The sequence below is a fragment of the Ochotona princeps genome, chromosome 16 (assembly GCF_030435755.1).
Source record: "Ochotona princeps isolate mOchPri1 chromosome 16, mOchPri1.hap1, whole genome shotgun sequence".
Classification (NCBI taxonomy): domain Eukaryota; kingdom Metazoa; phylum Chordata; class Mammalia; order Lagomorpha; family Ochotonidae; genus Ochotona; species Ochotona princeps.
This window is the reverse complement of record NC_080847.1, coordinates 22,794,583-22,812,922: the sequence shown is the minus strand read 5'-3', so window position 1 is coordinate 22,812,922 and position 18,340 is coordinate 22,794,583.

Genomic DNA, 18,340 nt, shown 5'->3' with positions numbered 1-18,340 from the left:
CCCTCACTGAGTTTGAGAGTATTCTCATGTAGTTTCTTCAGACAAATGGATGAGAAAAGAAGTTAGGGATCTCAACATTCAAAATATACATTTTTACTTAACCCCCTTGTTATTAGGTTCCTCGATTTCTGCCCTTCTTTCTTGCTTTTTAACTTCTGATGTTCACAGTAAGCTATAAAATAAAATTTGTTTCAGAAAAAGTAATGTTAAAAGTTTGTTTCATTTGTAAGAGCTAGGATTTGTTGTAGAACAAAGAAATTCACAGGTCCGGGCCCAGCAACGTGGCCTAGCAGCTAAAGTCCTCGCCTTGAAAGCCCCGGGATCCCATATGGGCGCCAGTTCTAATCCCGGCAGCTCCACTTCCCATCCAGCTCCCTGCTTGTGGCCTGGGAAAGCAGTCGAGGACGGCCAAAAGCCTGGGGACCCTGCACCCGCGTGGGAGACCTGGAAGAGGTTCCAGGTTCCCGGCTTTGGATTGGCGCGCATCGGCCCTTTGCAGCTCACTTGGGGAGTGAAACATCGGATGGAAGATCTTCCTCTCTGTCTCTCCTCCTCTCTGTATATCCGACTTTCCAATAATAATAATAAATCTTTAAAAAAAAAAAAAAGAAATTCACAGGTCCAAAACTTGACATATTCAGAATAAGGGGTTTTTACTAAAAGTCACATAGTAGAGAGGATGTTACTTATGATGTAAAGTATTTCCCAGTACACAAGGCAAAAGTTAAAGTCTTTTCCAAGCTAGGAGAACTCACGTAGGGAAAAATATACAGCAACACAGTAGAGACTCAGTAAGAGTCTACCTCCTACCCTACCATCTTAGGAGGTAATAGTAATTCATAGACACGGCTTGGAAACAGGGAGGGCACGCTTGTGCTCCGCTTCTCAGAGCATAGCCCCAGAAGCTGCCATACAACAGAGGGTCAAGACAAACAGGGCTGAGATGACAGTAGGTCTGAAGAAAACTGTTAATCAGAATAAAAGGGCATCCCACAGCAGGGATGTCACTGCATTATACTAATGACTGGGGATCACAATCATACCCAGCAGATGGTAACACATAACACCAAAAGGCAGAAGGCAGAATACAAGAACCAGGCACTCCATCCCAGTGACCCAAACTACTAGAAACCACCAAGGAACTTATATCATCCCATGAACTCGGGGAGACAGCAGGAGAGGAGAGATGGGAAGTTTTTCTTCCTTAGAATCTGAGTTCATTTGTACGCAATAATTTTAATCCAGAAGCAACTATGCTATCACAGATTGAGAGTTACAATGCAGAAATTGTGCTAGTGTGAAAACTGAATTCGTGCAGATAAACAGGATAATATTTCTGTATATTCATCTTGCAGTGCATAAATTACAAACTGCTAACTAGTACTAGGGTTTGGTTTAGGGTTCAGCAAAATGACATGCTTCATTTACATATGTGTCTCTGGTTCACAGTCATAGGACATATTTTTTTGTAACAGCTCTCTGCCTTTGAGCGTGGGATTTCTAAGTTATTCTATGAAAGATGGAATGCAGTGATGGGACTGCACCCTCTTGCCCCATCAGTCTATTTCTGCACACACTTTGCATCCAACCATGTCTATAATCACTCAAAAAAACAGATCTGTTTCTCACAAAGCCTTACCAAGTGAACAATCAACCAGAACGCAGGGTTATAGATAAAGAAGCAAAGGGAGAAGCTGGGAGCCATTACTTTAAGGTATCAAGGACCTTCATCATAATGAAGGTGCCTATATAATAAAAAAAAGTTCCTGAACTGTGGCTCCCAATCCTTAGTGTGCCTGGTGGGCTTCTTCAAAAACAGATTATTGAGCCATGCCCTCAGAATTTCTTATTCAACAAGTCTGGGAGGCGGGAAGCTTGACAGTCTGACTTTATAACAAGTTCCCAGGCAGTACTGATGCTGCAGGGTTGGGGATCATACTCTGAGAACTACTACTGTTAAAGCTTACTTAGTCCAAATCAAAGCCTCCCCCCTCCCAACCAATCCATTAGACTAACAAAGCAAAGTAAAGCATAATACATTCTTCCCTTCTTTCTTTGACCAGCTGTAGCAGTTAGGGATACATTCAGCTGCAAATAACAGAAAACTCCACTACTACTAAGCACTATCAGGCAGTGGGCAATTCCATGACAGTACAGTTTCTTGGGAAGGTCATGAAAGCTCCAAGTTCACACTAATTTTCTGCCATGATAATGAAATGCTGCATGCTTTAAAGCTATCTCTTTAGGAGGAAGTGTTTAAACTAGTAGTGTGAGAAGGGAGGAGATGCATAATCTCTGACATTTTTCAACTTCATGATATATTCATTATCACCATAGTGATGTAACTGAAGGTAGAGTTAGAAAAAGATGGGAACAAAACAAGCTTTGTAGAAATTCTTCTTCAGGGTATGGCTTTGATTCTCAGGGTCTTCATTTCATTCTCTTCAGATGACTGCAACAACTTTGATTATTATAGCAATCAAGGCTTTTCCAAAGTCTCATCCACAAAATTACTGCTTATGTCTTACTGACCAATAGATGAGAGATAGTGGCAGCTGGAAAATGGCTAAGGGACAGGAAGTTATAGACAGGAGTTGGGGCAGTTAACAATCAACATTTGTTCAGGAGGTAGGAAAAACATGAGTGCTATGCCTTGATCCCAATTCCTCCCAGAATTACCCTTGTGTTACACACTATCTAGGAATAGCATGGCTACAAGCAATATGTTTTATGGCAGAATAGTAAAGCTGGGCCACAGCAGAGAGGTTTGCCTCATTTGTCCATCAGCATTCTGGAGGCCTGATGACAGACTGCTGACACAGCTGAGATGTAGAAGCTGAGCATGATAGAAGACTATCCACAAATGTCTATTTTCCTCGCCAGGATGATCCTTTTTACTCTTGCAAAAGCCCAAGCTGAGTTAGTGTAGAGAAGAGGGAGACAAAAATAAATGTGCCAGCAGGACCTAGGTAAGCAAACTCTTGCATCCTCAGTAAGAGACATCTTTTCCATTTTCCCAGAGCTTGTATGGAAGGCCTGAGTCTCCGGCTATGGCATCTAGTGCTCATGTGGAAGCAGAAAAAATATCTGGGTTTAAGCTTGCAAGACTTACTTCTATTCTCATTCTTCCAATTTGTTCTGTGACCTTGAACCAGTTATGTTTTTTTTTTTTCTCAGCTTCAGTAACCTCATCTGTAATTGAGATGAATCATGGCTTTGTTCACTGGGTCACTGGAGTGCTCAAGCAGGACAAGAAGCTCAAAATTTTAGATGATTTAAACAAATAAATAAATTTAACACCACTGATATTATTAAATGACTACCTAAGCAGACCTCCATTAATCTGCAGAGGTTTAAACTGTAATTTACAGTCTGAAAGTTCTTGGTTCTCCATTTTTTTCCTTCAGCCCATCTGAGGTAAACAGACATTGTAATCTCCAGCAATTTCCTCTTCAGAGTAACACAACTCTCACTATATGATCCGCATGGTCTATAGCAATGATTCACAAAGTATAGTCAAAGACCACATACCACCTATAATGAATACTTAGAGGATCCCCACTGAACATTCCTCCTGGGCCCTGTTCCAGACCTACTAAACAGAATAATCTCTGAGGCTGAAATTCTAGGATTTTTTTTTTTAAGATTAGAAAAACAGAATGATGCAGGTGTTCCATCTGCTGATTCATTTCCCAACTGAATGGCTACGATGGGCATGTCCAAAGCCAGGATCGAGGAGCTCCTTCCAAGTCTCTGACATATTCCACGGACCTAAGCACTTGGGAGTTCTTCCTCTGCTCTCCCAGGAACATTATCAGGGAGCTGGATAAGAAGTAGAGCAGTCAAAATTAAACTGTTAGTCATATGGGATGCTGACACTGCAGGCAGTGGCTTAGTTCACAACACTATAATGCTGGCCCTGAGGTTCTGAAATTTTTTGCATTTTTGACAAACCATCTCTTTAGTGATTTTTATATACTTAGTGATTTTTATAAACTTAGGAATCCCTTATTTAGAGAAAAAAGGCCAACGGAACTAACATTTGAGGCCTTATTATATCAGGTACTATACTAGCTACTTTAGATTTGCTCCTTTCAATGCACTTAATAACATTGTGCCACTTACTGTATATTGTTTGTAAACAAACTTATTCTTTTGGAATAACTTCAGATTTATGGCTTGTAGCGCCACTTGCCGGAGTCCAGCTCCAGCCTGGGTTTCGGAACTCGGGAAGGGTGCGTGGATGAGGCGCAGAAAGAAAGAGACGGACCACTAGGATTCCATGATGATAGTGGACTATGCAATAATGCCGTCCGCTTTATTTAAGCAGAATCAGTCAAACTCTGGGTCAGACTTTCCACGTCATGGTCAAGTGGGTGTTTCTAAGAACAACCCTGCCATCTGCTTTATCCAAAAACAATAGAAATTCCTGCTACGGGCTCGGCAGCGTGGCCTAATGGCTAAGGTCCTCTCCTTGATCCCATATGACCGCTGGTTCTAATCCCGGCAGCTCCACTTCCTCTCTATCTCTCCTCCTCTCAGTATATCTGACTTTGTAATAAAAATTTAAAAAAATAAAATAAATCTTTAAAAAAAAAAAAAAAGAAATTCCTGCTACAATTCTTATCCTACAACCTAATCTTGTATCACAAAGAAAAGGAGAACCCAAAGATTAAGAAAAGAATGAAACCCTAATTACAGGTCCCTTGATTAGCATAAGGTCAATGGAGATAGCCAAGACAGTAGGAATAATAGAAGGCCCTTTTGTAAGACATTATTATTGACATTAACCTCCAAGCTCACATTGTGTAAAAAGCCAGTCTCACAACAGCAAAAATGCCTGGACAGATTAGAATTCTTCTGCTGAGCCAGCATAGTAGGCATGGCGAATGTCCAAGCGAAAAGCACCAACACACGGAGACCTTGATGGTGTTAGAAGTGCTGGGAGCAGTCTGCTCCTAAGCCTCTTTGTTACCTATTATCTCCTCTTCCCCCCAAGCCAATTAACAGGACAATAGGATGTCAATGAGTCTGCAAGGCCAGGTGCTACTGCCTTAGGCCTGATTCCTGAGTGCTTGGCTAAAGGATGTAAATCAGCTCCTCAGCCCACAACAGCTATTGGTAATATACTCTTCATTATTGTCTTAAATTGAGTTCATCTTATGTTTTTCTCATGATTAGACTGGGGTTACAGATTTTTGGAAAGACTAGCACAGAGAGGAAATGTCTTCTTCATCATATAACATCAGGTGAAATGTGATATCCATATGCTATTATTTGGTGATATTAATAAAGTTATGTTTATAACCCTAGCACAACCAAATAGGAAGTGTAAGTTTATCAAACTTAGTATTCCACAACTACTAAGAGCAGAAGCAGGGTAATTTCTTTTGTCATACTGGTTGCAAATAACCATTCTAATCCTTCCATAAAGCCCTCCATTTCAGTCAACTTGCCATTCTCTTACATCTTATGCTCCACTCAATCCCCTTCCAAGTTTTCCAATTCCTTCAATGTTCAACTCAAACTAAATCTGCTCTTTGAAATCCTCCCCACATACTCATCTTCAATGAAATTCAAAACTGTTTACCATTTGTTCTACAGTTTTTCGCTTTGTATATATTGTCTTAATCTCAGTCTTTCTGAGTTTAATAAAATAATAATAGAAAGCAATCAAGCTGCATGGAAATCTGTTTGTTCAGAAACAGAGTGACCTTAATATCTTACCCTCTTTAACCCTCCATCTGATAGTCAAAAAAATGCTTCAAAATGGAAAATTTAACTACACCTTTACCAATCTTAATACTTTTCAATGATTCCCTATTATTTACAAAACAGAGTCAAAATGACTGATCATAACATATAAGTCCCTCATAACCTGAGCCTTGTCTGCTATTTTACTATATCTCTACCTCTCACTGCATACTTTACCCCACAATATCCAGCATTTCAGTCTAAATAAACTATTGGCAATTTTTAAGTACCCTGTGACCTCTATGTGCCCTGTGTTTCTGCACATGTTTTATTATCAGTGTGGATACCATTACAGAAGACTCTAACTCATATTGGCTAATACAACGATGGAAATTTTAATAACATCATGTAACAGGAATGTGAAAAGCAGGCAAGATATCCAACAACGCAAAAAATATTATCAATAGTCCAAGGCATTTTTTAATCTCATTACATTTTCCTCTTAGAAAATGTGCCATCTTCAGGTTGGCTGGTAGTCATAAGATAACTATGGTAGTTTTAAGTATCCCTTCTAAGCATAGGAATATTTTTGAAGAAGGATGGGGTCTAAGACGTCCATATTTTCCTCTGAAAACCCTGGAACATGTCCTGGAGCTGCCCAGAAGATTTTCTCATATTTTATTGCCATATTTTGTTCATATGCCTACTCTTAAGATAATCAAACAACAGGAATAGGTTACCATAGCTGGCTTAAACCAATCAGTACCTTCTCCAAAAGGTAGGAATAGGAGTACTCTCAATCTAGGGGCGATAATGTCTGAAAAAAAATCTCAACTTTGCCAAAATAAGGTAATGAATGCAGCATCTGCCACACTACTACTGTCTACTGAGCAGACTCATTCTCACCCAGTAAGTCTCAACTCAGAACACTTCTTCCAGGAAGTCTTCTCTGATATCAAGTAGGATTGAATGTGTCTTCCTTTGAGCCCCCACAATGCCAAGTTCATACTTCTACCATAATACACACACACTCACACACACAATTCCTCTACCCTTAGAAAAAGAGAAACCTTGAAAGAAATGTGATATGTTCTATTAGTTTTTGAGTCTTAATTTTGTCAAACGAGAGAAAGAACAAGGAAAGAAAGAAAGTGGAAAGGAAATGAAGGAGGGAGAGAGGAAAGAACTCCTTTAGCTTATACATTTGCAAAGCAGGCATTTTAAACAGTAGGGATACATGTTTAGTACAGCAGTTAAGATGTCACTTACATCAATATTCCATATAAGATTATCTGGCTTGGACACCCAGCTCTACCCCTAATTCCAGCCTAGGAATTCATACTCTGGGAAGCAAAAAATAATGAACCAAATACTTGAGTCCCTGCCTCCTCTAAAAGAGATCCAGATTGAATTTCTGGCTCATTGCTTTCGTGCAGCCCTAACTGATGTGGGCTTCTGAGGAATAAACTAACAAAACAGTCATCAACATACAATATCCTTTTAGACAACATATACCTCACCTTTTACTTTTTAAATAACATCTTCTTACCCTTCACACACATTTCCAAGAATGATGTTTGTACAAGTATAATTATTCAAACAGTATGTTGATAGCTCACCTTAAGATAAAAAAAGAAAAGACATATACTAACCAGCCAGCCTAGTTACGTCTTGGTTTCCACTAAGAGATTGTGTAAAAGAAATTCTCAATAGCACCTCTTAAATTCTCAATTAACAGAACTCTATGGTGCTTTTCTACAACTGTCCAGAACCTTAGATCTGTGCTCTCTCTTTTAGCGACTTTTTCCAGACACTTTTGTTTCTCTGCTTCAATCTCATCAGTATTCTGGGCTTCATTTCAGATCTGTCCTTCTGAGGTCTGCCTCCCTCCTCTTCCTAACACTTCTTTGTTGCTAAAAATAGGTGATGTCCCTTAGGAGCAAAACCACTTGGCAAATCAGTTGGCTTTTATGCGTGTAGCTTTATATCAGTCTCTGAAACTGGGGAAAGGCTGGATTAAATAAAGGAAGAATCTCACCACCATCTCCTTCTTTCCATATACCACTACATTCCTCAAAGGAGTTCACAAAAGCCATATAAAAATAGCAGAACCATACCCACCAAAAATGCACAAGCTAAAGGATACAAAATGAGAGTTCTGCAGAACGCAAAATGTAAACAAAAAGAAACCTCAGAGGACTACCACAAAAGATTTTGAGGAAGCAGTTAATTAAAGGACCAAGCCTAACCCAACAATCTGGAGCAGTTGGTGGTGGTTTAACAAATACACCTCTCCAAGGAAAACTACAGCTTATAACATGGCCAATTTTCCTTTAGATTATGATGAAGATCTTTCATGGACTTCTCTTATTTAGAGTGTGTATTATATGATCTTGTGAGCTTGGGTTCTGCCTGGACTAAATTTCTTTTATGTCCTGTAAAACTCTGTGATACTAATTCTTTTTTAAAAAGTCTCAATCTATTACCTAAATTTTCTTTTCATTCATTGAATAGTCAAATGAAGTATTCTTTCCCTGCAAGTGAAAATTTTCTGTTAAGTACAATATCCAATTTTCCTTATAATGGGTATATGGTTGCATAATTGCATGAGTATCAAGGCATGAACATTTTTGCATAATGTTATCATATATTAACTCACAATTCTGTATATCTACACACTTGAAACTTAATATAGCTTGTTAACTTGGCACATATGAAACTATGAAACTCATCTCTGGAGCTGAATTGTCCTAATTTGTTCAAAGGAAAGTAGCAAAACTGCAGCACAAACTAAAATTACTAACAAGTCTAAATTTAAAGGCACTTCACCCTATTGAGTGATCAGTTAAATCTTGTTAATCTACTGACAATTGTCTCAATTGGCTTGCAACTACTATCTTCTGATTAATCTATCTTCACATGAAAAACCATGCTATTTTCTGATTATTCTCTAGAGTTATGTCAAATTTCCTGTTTGTCATTTAATATTTCACATATATCTTTTGGGTCATGGTTTTCATTCCCTAATTTGTAGGACTCTAGTTATCTGTCAAAAAAGATGCTTTAGGTGTATAAATAGCTCAGTGAATTATTTGAGCATGGACAAAGGGAGAGTGGGAAAAGAATTTGAAGTGTTCTTTGTATAGGTTGATATTATCATAGAACCACAGAATATAAAGAATATATCAATAGCTCAATGATATTATCGCCAATGTGTTATCTAGTTATTATAATATTTCCAGTGATGGGAACTTGAGAAGCATCCTTAAGTATTCAGGTCATATATGCATCCCTGGAGTTACTGCCATTCAAACATTCATCATAAACGCAGTAGAACAGTTAATCCATAGTGACTAAACAATGAATCACTGACTCCTTTGAGAATCAAATGAAAATGATGGACCCTCTTCACAGAAAATTGCACATGCAAAGAATTATTTTTCTTAAAATTTCATGGAGCTCACGAAGTCTTCTGAAATCCCTCTAATTATGGACTTCCTGATAAAGAATTCTCATGACTCCATTGTACTAAGTAGAGAAATGGGAAAAATAAATCACTGTATCCTTCTTTAAGGAACTTTCTAATGCAAATGCTTATGGAACAGTCAGTAGTAACATGACAGTATATGGCTAAAAACTAATCATATCCTGGCAGACAAGGAATTCTATTTTGGATTCTACATAGGGTAGAAGCCCTTGCATATAGCGACTATGTACTCACATTCTATAATGGAAACGAGAGCCTTTGGTAGTGCTCTCTGAAGCATCACCTGATGACACACCACTAGGGGAGCAAAGGAAAGTGCTGGTCATGGTCTGGTACAAAGAACTCAAGAAGTGCTTTGGATAAGCAAATCACCTAATAAAATGCCTCCCTGATCCTCCAGACAAGAAAGTAGAAAGAAACAGTAACATTATTTCATTATCTTCCAGGCTTCTTTAAGAATAGCATTCTAATCTATCACCTCATCACTTAATACAAAAAAGTCAAGGTATTTCTAAATCCAAACTAAAACTATGAGGAACCGCTGCTGGGGCACAATGATTACAGCCTGCTTGCAATGCGGACATCCAATATTAGAGTGCAAATCTGAGACCTGACTGTTCGGCACTTCTAATCCAACTTCCTGCTGGTGAGCCAGGAAGGCAGCAAATGACAGTCCAAGCGCTTGTGCCCTGGCACACATGTGGGAGACTTGGATGGAGCTCCTGGATGCTTGCTGCAGTGGGCCCAGATCTGGCTAGTACAGCTATTTGAAGGAGTGAATTAGCAGAGTGAAAATTAAGATCTCATTTGATCTATATCTGCTTCTCTGTATTTCTGCCTTTCCAGCAAAATATATTATACACATATATATACACATGCATGTATATATATATATATATATATATATATATATATATATTTTTTTTAGATTTATTTTATTTCCATTACAAAGTCAGACATACTGAGAGGAGGAGAGACAGAGAGGAAGTGGAGCCGCCGGGACCAGAACCAGCAGCCATATGGGATCAAGGCGAGGACCTTAGCCACTAGGCCACGCTGCCGAGCCCGCATGTATATATTTTTAAAAAGCATTCACGGTTCTATGAATCAACTATAATAGAATCCAGAAGGCTCTCTCTAAGTTCATATCTTAAGAGGAAGCACTATCATTGCTTAATAATAATATCTGCTAACAGAGTAATTAAACAACTTTAAGAAGTAATTAATTTTATTTGAAATAAAGATGTTACCAGTTTCCTTTTTTTATTAAAAGATTGGAAAGGCAGACATACAAGGAGAAGGAGATATAGAGAGAAAGACCTTCTGTCCACTGGTTCACTTCCCAAGTGGCTGCAATGGCTGGAGCTAAGTGAATCTGAAACCAGGAGCCAGGAGCTTCTTCTGGACCTCTCATATGGGTGCAGGATTCCAAGCTCTTGGGCCATTCTCCTCTGCTTTCCCAGGCCACAAGCAGCAAGTTGGATGGGAAGTGGAGCAGCCAGGACTTAAACTGGTGCCCAGGTAGGATTTTGGTGCATGCAAGGTGAGGATTTAGCCACTAGGCTGTTACACCAGGCCCTGCTACATGTTTCTTTTTACAAAGATCACCTTGGAGGTTTGGGAAGGGAACATCATCAAAAAAGCAACAGAAAAAACTTAGCCAGCTCAAAATCATTTCTATTTGCTCTGTAAAACTGCTCTATAATAAAACACAATGTGTTTTCTTCTAGGCATGGTTGTAGGTATTGAAATGTATGATATATACTGTAAGGATAAGTGGTTTTTCTTTCTTCTTTTTGGTTTTATTTGTTTATTTTTATTATTATTTTATGATTCAGTTCCATATGCTCTGGGATTTTCCTTCCCTCCTCCCAAAGTCCCCTTCTACAAAGTGAGTCCCCCTATATTATTACAGTAGTACAGTCTTATAAATAGTCATAAGTTCATCATTCTGCTATTTAAGTATATCCTGACATTGTAGGTATGAAATGATGGCAGAGAGTCCAGCATCATATTTTCAAGATATATTTAACAGTTTCATTGAGAGTCCATCTTTAATTTGGAAGTAGAGATGCACACTGCACTGTATCTTCACATCTGGATATGACAGTCTCTATTACACAATTACTACACATCCTGTTAAGTGGAAAACTATTAAAACAAAATCAACAACAGAGAAAGATAAATAGGAAATTTACAATGCTGTGAAGTTAAATAACATGGTACTGAATGATCAATGTGTCACTAAAGAAATGAAAAAGAAAATAAAAAACCTTCTTGAAGCAAACGATCCTACTGCATGACCTATGAGTCAGTGAATAAATTAATAAAAAATGTTTTGAAGAGATGAAAATAAAAAACAAAATATCAAAGCCCATGAGATATAGCAAAAACAGTATCGAAAAGGCTATTCATCTTATGTTTTGCTTGAAGATTGCCTTATATCAGAGAGAACAGATGATATTTTTCCTTTTGGGATGATTTATTTCTCTGAGCACAATGGTCTCTAGTTGGGATCATTTGGTTGCAAATGATAGAATTCCATTCTTTCAACAGCTGAGTAGTATTCCATAGAGTAGATGTACCACAGTTTCTTTATCCACTCCTCTTGGATAGGCATCTGAGTTATTTCCATGCCTTTGCTGTTGTAGATTGTGCTGCTGTAAATATATGATTACAGATCAGTTTCTCATATGCAGATTTCATTTCCTTTGGATATATTTCCAGAAGTGAGATAGCTGGGTCAAATGGAAGGTTTATTTTCGGTTCTCTTAGCACTCTCCATACTGACTTCCTAAAGCTTCTGTGCAGCAAAGAAAATGATCACCAAACGAAGAAGAAACCAAGAGACGGGGAGAAAATCTTTGCATACTACATAAGCAATAAGGGACTTACATCCAGGATTTACAAAGAGCTTCAGTTGTTGTTCTCTATAGTTTAAATCAGGTCTGTATAAGATTATATGCATGAAGATAACCTCTTAAAGGTCTCCAACAGTGTTAAAGCTTTCATTCAGAATAGATGTGCATCGGGCAATACTCCAGTCTACCTACATTTCTATGTTATCAGAGTTTATAAGTTAAATTGGAGTAGTGAGTGTAGGAGTTAAAACCACCACCATACCTCTAGTCACCCCTCAGTATCTGAAGGGAATAAGTTCCAGGACATTGGTTCCCTTGCTCCCTGACTGCACACCTCCAACCAGGGTACCAAAATCCACAGATGCTCAAGTTCCTTATATAAAATAGTGTAGTATTTGCATATAGTTTACAGATTTTGAGCACTGACTATACTTCTCCTATATTTCTGCTGCATCTCAGCCCAGCACTGCGGCAATCCTAACTAGGTAAAGAGCATGTTAGTTGTCCCTAATTTCATAAACATTCAAAACTATTTTGAGGAAAGGTGAGGCACAATTAATTAGCTGTTCCAAAGTCTAAAGGCAAAGTGAAAACAGCAACTGAACTCAGACTCCAGGATTCTCAATTTCACCTGTTATTCAATAGCCAATTGACAGCTGCATACTAGAATGTAAGTGCATCCTTATATGACTTATGACAGAGTTGATAACCTAACTTGATAAGGGAGAAAATGGTCTTAATTTCTTAAATTAGCATATGTAGAGTCAGGCCAGTTCAGAGAAACAGCAATTCAGTAGCATAATCCTGAACAGATGGCTACTCTCTACATGCTATCCCTGAAGGGGATTTTTTTTTCAAGGTAAATAGAAACAAATGTTTCATTGCACTGTTTGTACCACAATACGGATCTCACAAGCATTTTCCAGCATCAGTGAGAAATTTATTAATTATGTCTTGATAACAAGGACAAAAACTGGCTTATGAGTTAGTTTAAGGCATTCACTAACATTCCTAATTTCAAATACTCTTCATGTATTTAGTTACTTCTAAGATACCTGACATTTAAATCTACACATTGCATGTCCACTACCTCCACTTTGTTTTGAACAATATTCACCCACAAAGGTAGAATATCTCTAAAATGTTCCTTAACAATCCATAAGAAACGAGTGGGTTTATGAATATACTGTTTTTTGAATGACTCAGTTATTCAACAAATATATTTTAGAGATCAATACTGCTAAAACAACAAGAAAAATGACTTTCTTTTTGTGGCCTTTTTATTTTAAGAAATTTAAAAATACACAGAAAGGTGCAAAGACATTCTCCAAATGCCTGCCATGTGTAGCAAAATGGTGGAAACTCAATCCAGGTCTCCCACATGGGTGGGAGGAGACAGATTCCCAAATACTTGAACAGTCACCACTGCCTCCCAGGATCTCTGTTAACAGAAGTTGGAATCAGAAGCCAGGATATCAAATTCAAGCATAATAAGGGAGGTGCATATTTTAACCTCTAAGTCAAATGCTCATTTCACAGCAGTGGTTTTCTAAAAACAATTTTAGGGTCATTATTATTAATTTAATTATTTTGTCCATCTACAACATTTATTTTATCAAACTATAAATGCAGGATAACTATTTGAACATAACCTTTTCAGAGCCATTAAGTAACATTGGTACTTCCTCCAATTACATTCCTAATCTGTTTATTGTCTTCATGAATAATAAAGCTCCTCTGAATTACCACAATAAAATCATCAACATCTCAACCAACAACTTTTGATTTCACTCTTAAGTGACACAGTTTTATCAGGTCATATTCCAATAGAAGTGATTATTATGTCAATACTATCAATAATAGTATATTTGCATGAATAAATTATAATGTATTTTCACAATTGATATAATTTTGTAACTTAGTGTAAAAATTAAGAGTTTCAAAATTAAAGTACTGATAATAAAACAGCTGAATCAGCAGGAATGTAATAATGTAGCTAGATGTTTCACTTTTTAGAATACACATTAGAAGCGGGTATTTAATTAAGTATTTAAGATGCTGCTTAGGGGGTCCAGTGCAGTACCTTAACCAGGTTAATCCTCAGGCTTTAGCACTAGCATCCTATATGGGCGCAAGTTCTAGTTCCATCTGCTCCATTTCTGATGCGTCTCCCTGCTTACGGACTGAGAAAGCAGCAGGGAATGCATCAAGTCCTTTGGCCTCTGCCCTCACGTGGGCGACCTGGAAGAAGCTCCTAGCCTCAGCTCAGCTCAGCTCTGGTCCTAGTGGCTTTTGGGGAGAGAATTAGCAGATGGAATATCTCTCTATAAATCTGCCCTTTCAATAAAATTAAATAAATCTTTAAAAAAAGAGAGAGAGATGCTGCTTGGGATGCTTACATCACATATCAGTTCCTGGTTCAAATCTCAGCACTGCTTCCAGCCAATGGGCACTAAAAGGTAGCCGGTGATAGCTCAGATACATAGGTCCTTTCTACCCACACTGGAGACTGGAGTTCCAGGCTCCTGGCTTCAGCCTGGTCCAGTCCCAGCTGTGACAGACATTTGAGTGTAATCAGCAAAAAGGAAGTCTCTCTCTCTCTCAATATGTGCTCAGACTTTCAACCAAAAACAATAAAGAATTAAATTTTAAAACTTTATAAGAACGGTATATGGTCAAGGAGAGGATTTAAAACAACTATGAAGGAAGTAAACAAAAATAAGTAAAGAAATAAAGCCAGATATCCTTCTGTGGATCAAGGACAATACCATATGCACTCTTTGAATAACACAGTTAATTGAGGATTTATGGGAGACTGGCATACATTCAAAAAAGTTAGAGAAGATATTCTAGTAAAACAATATGAGTAAAATATATTTGGCTGCTAATTTTATCAGTAAAGATTACCGTCATGAAAAGAAACATAACAAATATACAGCATTAAGTTTCTTCAATAGATTGGGTACTCAAAAAGTAATCAAATCATATATTAAAATATGGATACAGCACAGTTATTTTGTTTTCATTAATGTAAACGCTAACAAAGTTCAGGAGAAACAAGGCATACGTGAAATATGCTCCACATATACATAAGTTTAAAAACTAGCAGATGGGTTTTGTGACACAGTAGGCTAAGCCATTACTTGGGATACCCACATCGTATATCAGAGTCACTGGTTCAAGTCCCAGCTACCCCAACTCCTATCCAGTTACCTACTAATATGCCTGAAAAGCAAATGATGACAGCTCAAGTGCTTGAGTCCATGACACCCATTGAGGCCCAGGTGTTGTTCCTGGTTCCTTGCTTTGGCCTGGTCCAGCTTGAGTGGTTGTGGTCATCTGGGGAATAAATTAGTGATGGAAACCGGGTCTCTGTCTCCCTCTACGTCTGTCACTCTGGTTTTGAAATAAACAAATGTTTATATATATATTAGATCAAGTCACAGAGGAATTTTTAAAATAGGAAACAATTGTGCAAATTAAGAAGCTTAAGATGTAATTGCCAAAGGAAACCAAAAATAATAATAATGAGCTCACTTTAAGGTTTAATCCCATCCTGTCAAATAAACGATATGCTGTCTAAGGAGAGGTAGCCCATTCTGTCTTGACCTAGTGAAGGTGTCTACAAAGCTCCACAGGGCAAAACCATCTCTGTGGTTTTTCTATGTTCGAAAGTTCTGAATCTGCTTCTTAGGAAACAAACTAAACGCCAAATTGTACATCTATAGTATATGCTTTATTGGAAATATCAATGTATGTGGCTTTCTACCAAAAACCTCAGCTGAATTAACAGTCTCTGGGGTTTTCCTTCAGCAAAGGATTATGAGCTCCTTTTTATTTAGAATTTTTTCACTGATGTTCCTGAGGGATCTTGACCTGGATAATTTCCTGTTATTGGAATGTCACCTGTTCTGGCATCAGGGTAATGCTGGCCTCATAGAATGAGTAGTGAGGTAGTCTTCACCAGCTTTTGTGGAAGAATTTATGGTCAATGATATTATTTCTTACTTAAAAGTTTAGAAGACTTTCCAATGAGGACAATGAAATAGTGCAGGCCTGCTATTTTCTGCATGGGAAAATGCTTAAGCTCAAATTTGGCTTCTTTAATAAATATAGGATCCTTTATCAATTTTTTCCTGCAGTAAGTATTGGTAGTTAGAGTCTTTCAAAATGAATTTGTTCAGTTCACATAATATTCTCTCAGTCATCCTTATTAATAAAAGCATAATCCGCAGCAACATCATTTTCCTCATTCTTGATATTGCCAACTTGTGTCTTACCTCTTTTTCCTAATCAGTTCGGTTAATTGACCAACTATATTTATGCTCTTAAAAAAGCCAGCTTTTGGGCTCAGCACAGTAGCCTAGTAGCTAAAGTCCTCACCTTACACACACTGGGATCCCATGTGGGCACCAGTTTGTGTCCTGACTACTCCACTTCCCCTTCAGCTCCCTGCTTGCAGCCTGGAAAAGCAGTTGAGGACGGTCCAAAGCCTTGGGACCCTGTACTCAAGTGGAAGATCTGGAAGAAGCTCCTGGCTCCTGACTTCGAATCAGATCAGCTCTGGTCATTGTGGCCACTTGGGGAGTGAACTAGCAGACAGAAAATGTTTCTCTCTGTCTCTCCTCTCTGTAAATCTGACTTTCCAATTAAATAAATACATAAATCCTCAAAAAGCCAGCTTTTATTTGTTAAAGAGCAATTTTTACTGTTTTTCTATTTTGTATTTCACTTATATCTGTCCTGATATGTTAGTAAACAAACTTTTTATAATTTAAAATTTAAAAATACATAACAATGCATTTTATGGCCTACATGTGCTTGAAAACAATTTGCATTATGTACCTGCAAGAAAACTGTTTGACAAATTTCATTATGGTAGTCTTGTTGATAATTGTTTTTAAGATATTTATACATATATTTTTTCAAGATGGGAATTTAGATTGTATTCTTAAGATATAATTTAGTGACTCATACCATATAGGATTTATCACAAAATGCTACTGCCTAGTACATTTTTTGCACACAATTCACTAAGAGTATGACATTCACATATGCAATTAAGAATTTGCAAATGTATAAAATTGTAGATAAAAACATTTATATATTTACTGTTTTCCTATTTACTTAACTGAGAAAGGATTATGAAAAGCCCCAACCATTAATTACACACTTCCCCTTTAGTTACTCTCAGCTTTGATTTCATGCATTTTTGCGGCTTAGCTACTGATACATAATTTTTATAAACTATTTATTTTTTAATGAATTTACCCCCTTACCATTATAAAAAAAAATCTTTTGCCCTAGTGATATTCTTTGTTCTGAAATCTACATGTTCTGGTATTAGTCACTCCAGATTTCTTTGGATCGGTGTTTGTGCAGTTTATTTTTTACTAATCCATCTTACTTTTAAACTTCGATATATTTCAAGTGTGTTTCATTTTACATATATACATACACACACACATATATATTTGAAAGGCAGAGTGACAGAAAAAAGAGAGAGATCGAGAGATGTAGTATACATTGGTTCACTTTCAAATGACCACAATGGCTAGTGCTGGGATAGGCCAAAACCAGGAGCCTGAAACTACATCTGGGTCTCCATGTGGGTAGCAGGCAAGCACTCCACTTGACACTTCACTAAGGTTTATCACCATCCCAGATGGCAGTTTAACACACTTCTTCACAGAGCTGGTCTATTTTTGTTTAGAACTTTATTTTAGCTATGCTTGCTATTCAGTATAGATTTAGGTCCAGATTTATTTAGCCCAATCTGATGATCTTCAAATTTTATTTGGAGTGTTTTTCTCTGTATATTAAAGATGATTACTAGTAAGATTAATGCTAGCATTTTCTACTTATTTTCTACTCATTTTTTTTTATTACAATTATCCTCTTCTAACTTTTCTTTTTCTACCCTACTAAAATGTGGCAATCTTTTTGGATTCTTTTTTAAAATTTCCATTTCAGATCCTTTGTTTACAATCTATATATCTTGCTTTACTATTTTAGTAGTAGCTTTAAGGTTTATACTATATATCTTCAGTTTATCACATTTAATTTCTAATGATACTAAATTTCTTTACTTAGAAATGTCTTAAATTACATGCTTCCATTACTTCCTAGCTATGCTTTTTTCACATATTTTAATAATATACATGCTACAAATTCCACAATACAGTATTCTTATTTGGATTCAGATGGTCAATTATCTTTTTAAAAGATTTAACTGATAAGAAAAAATCCAACATATTTCTCCATGTGGTGTTTTTCACATACATATATATGGTGTTGA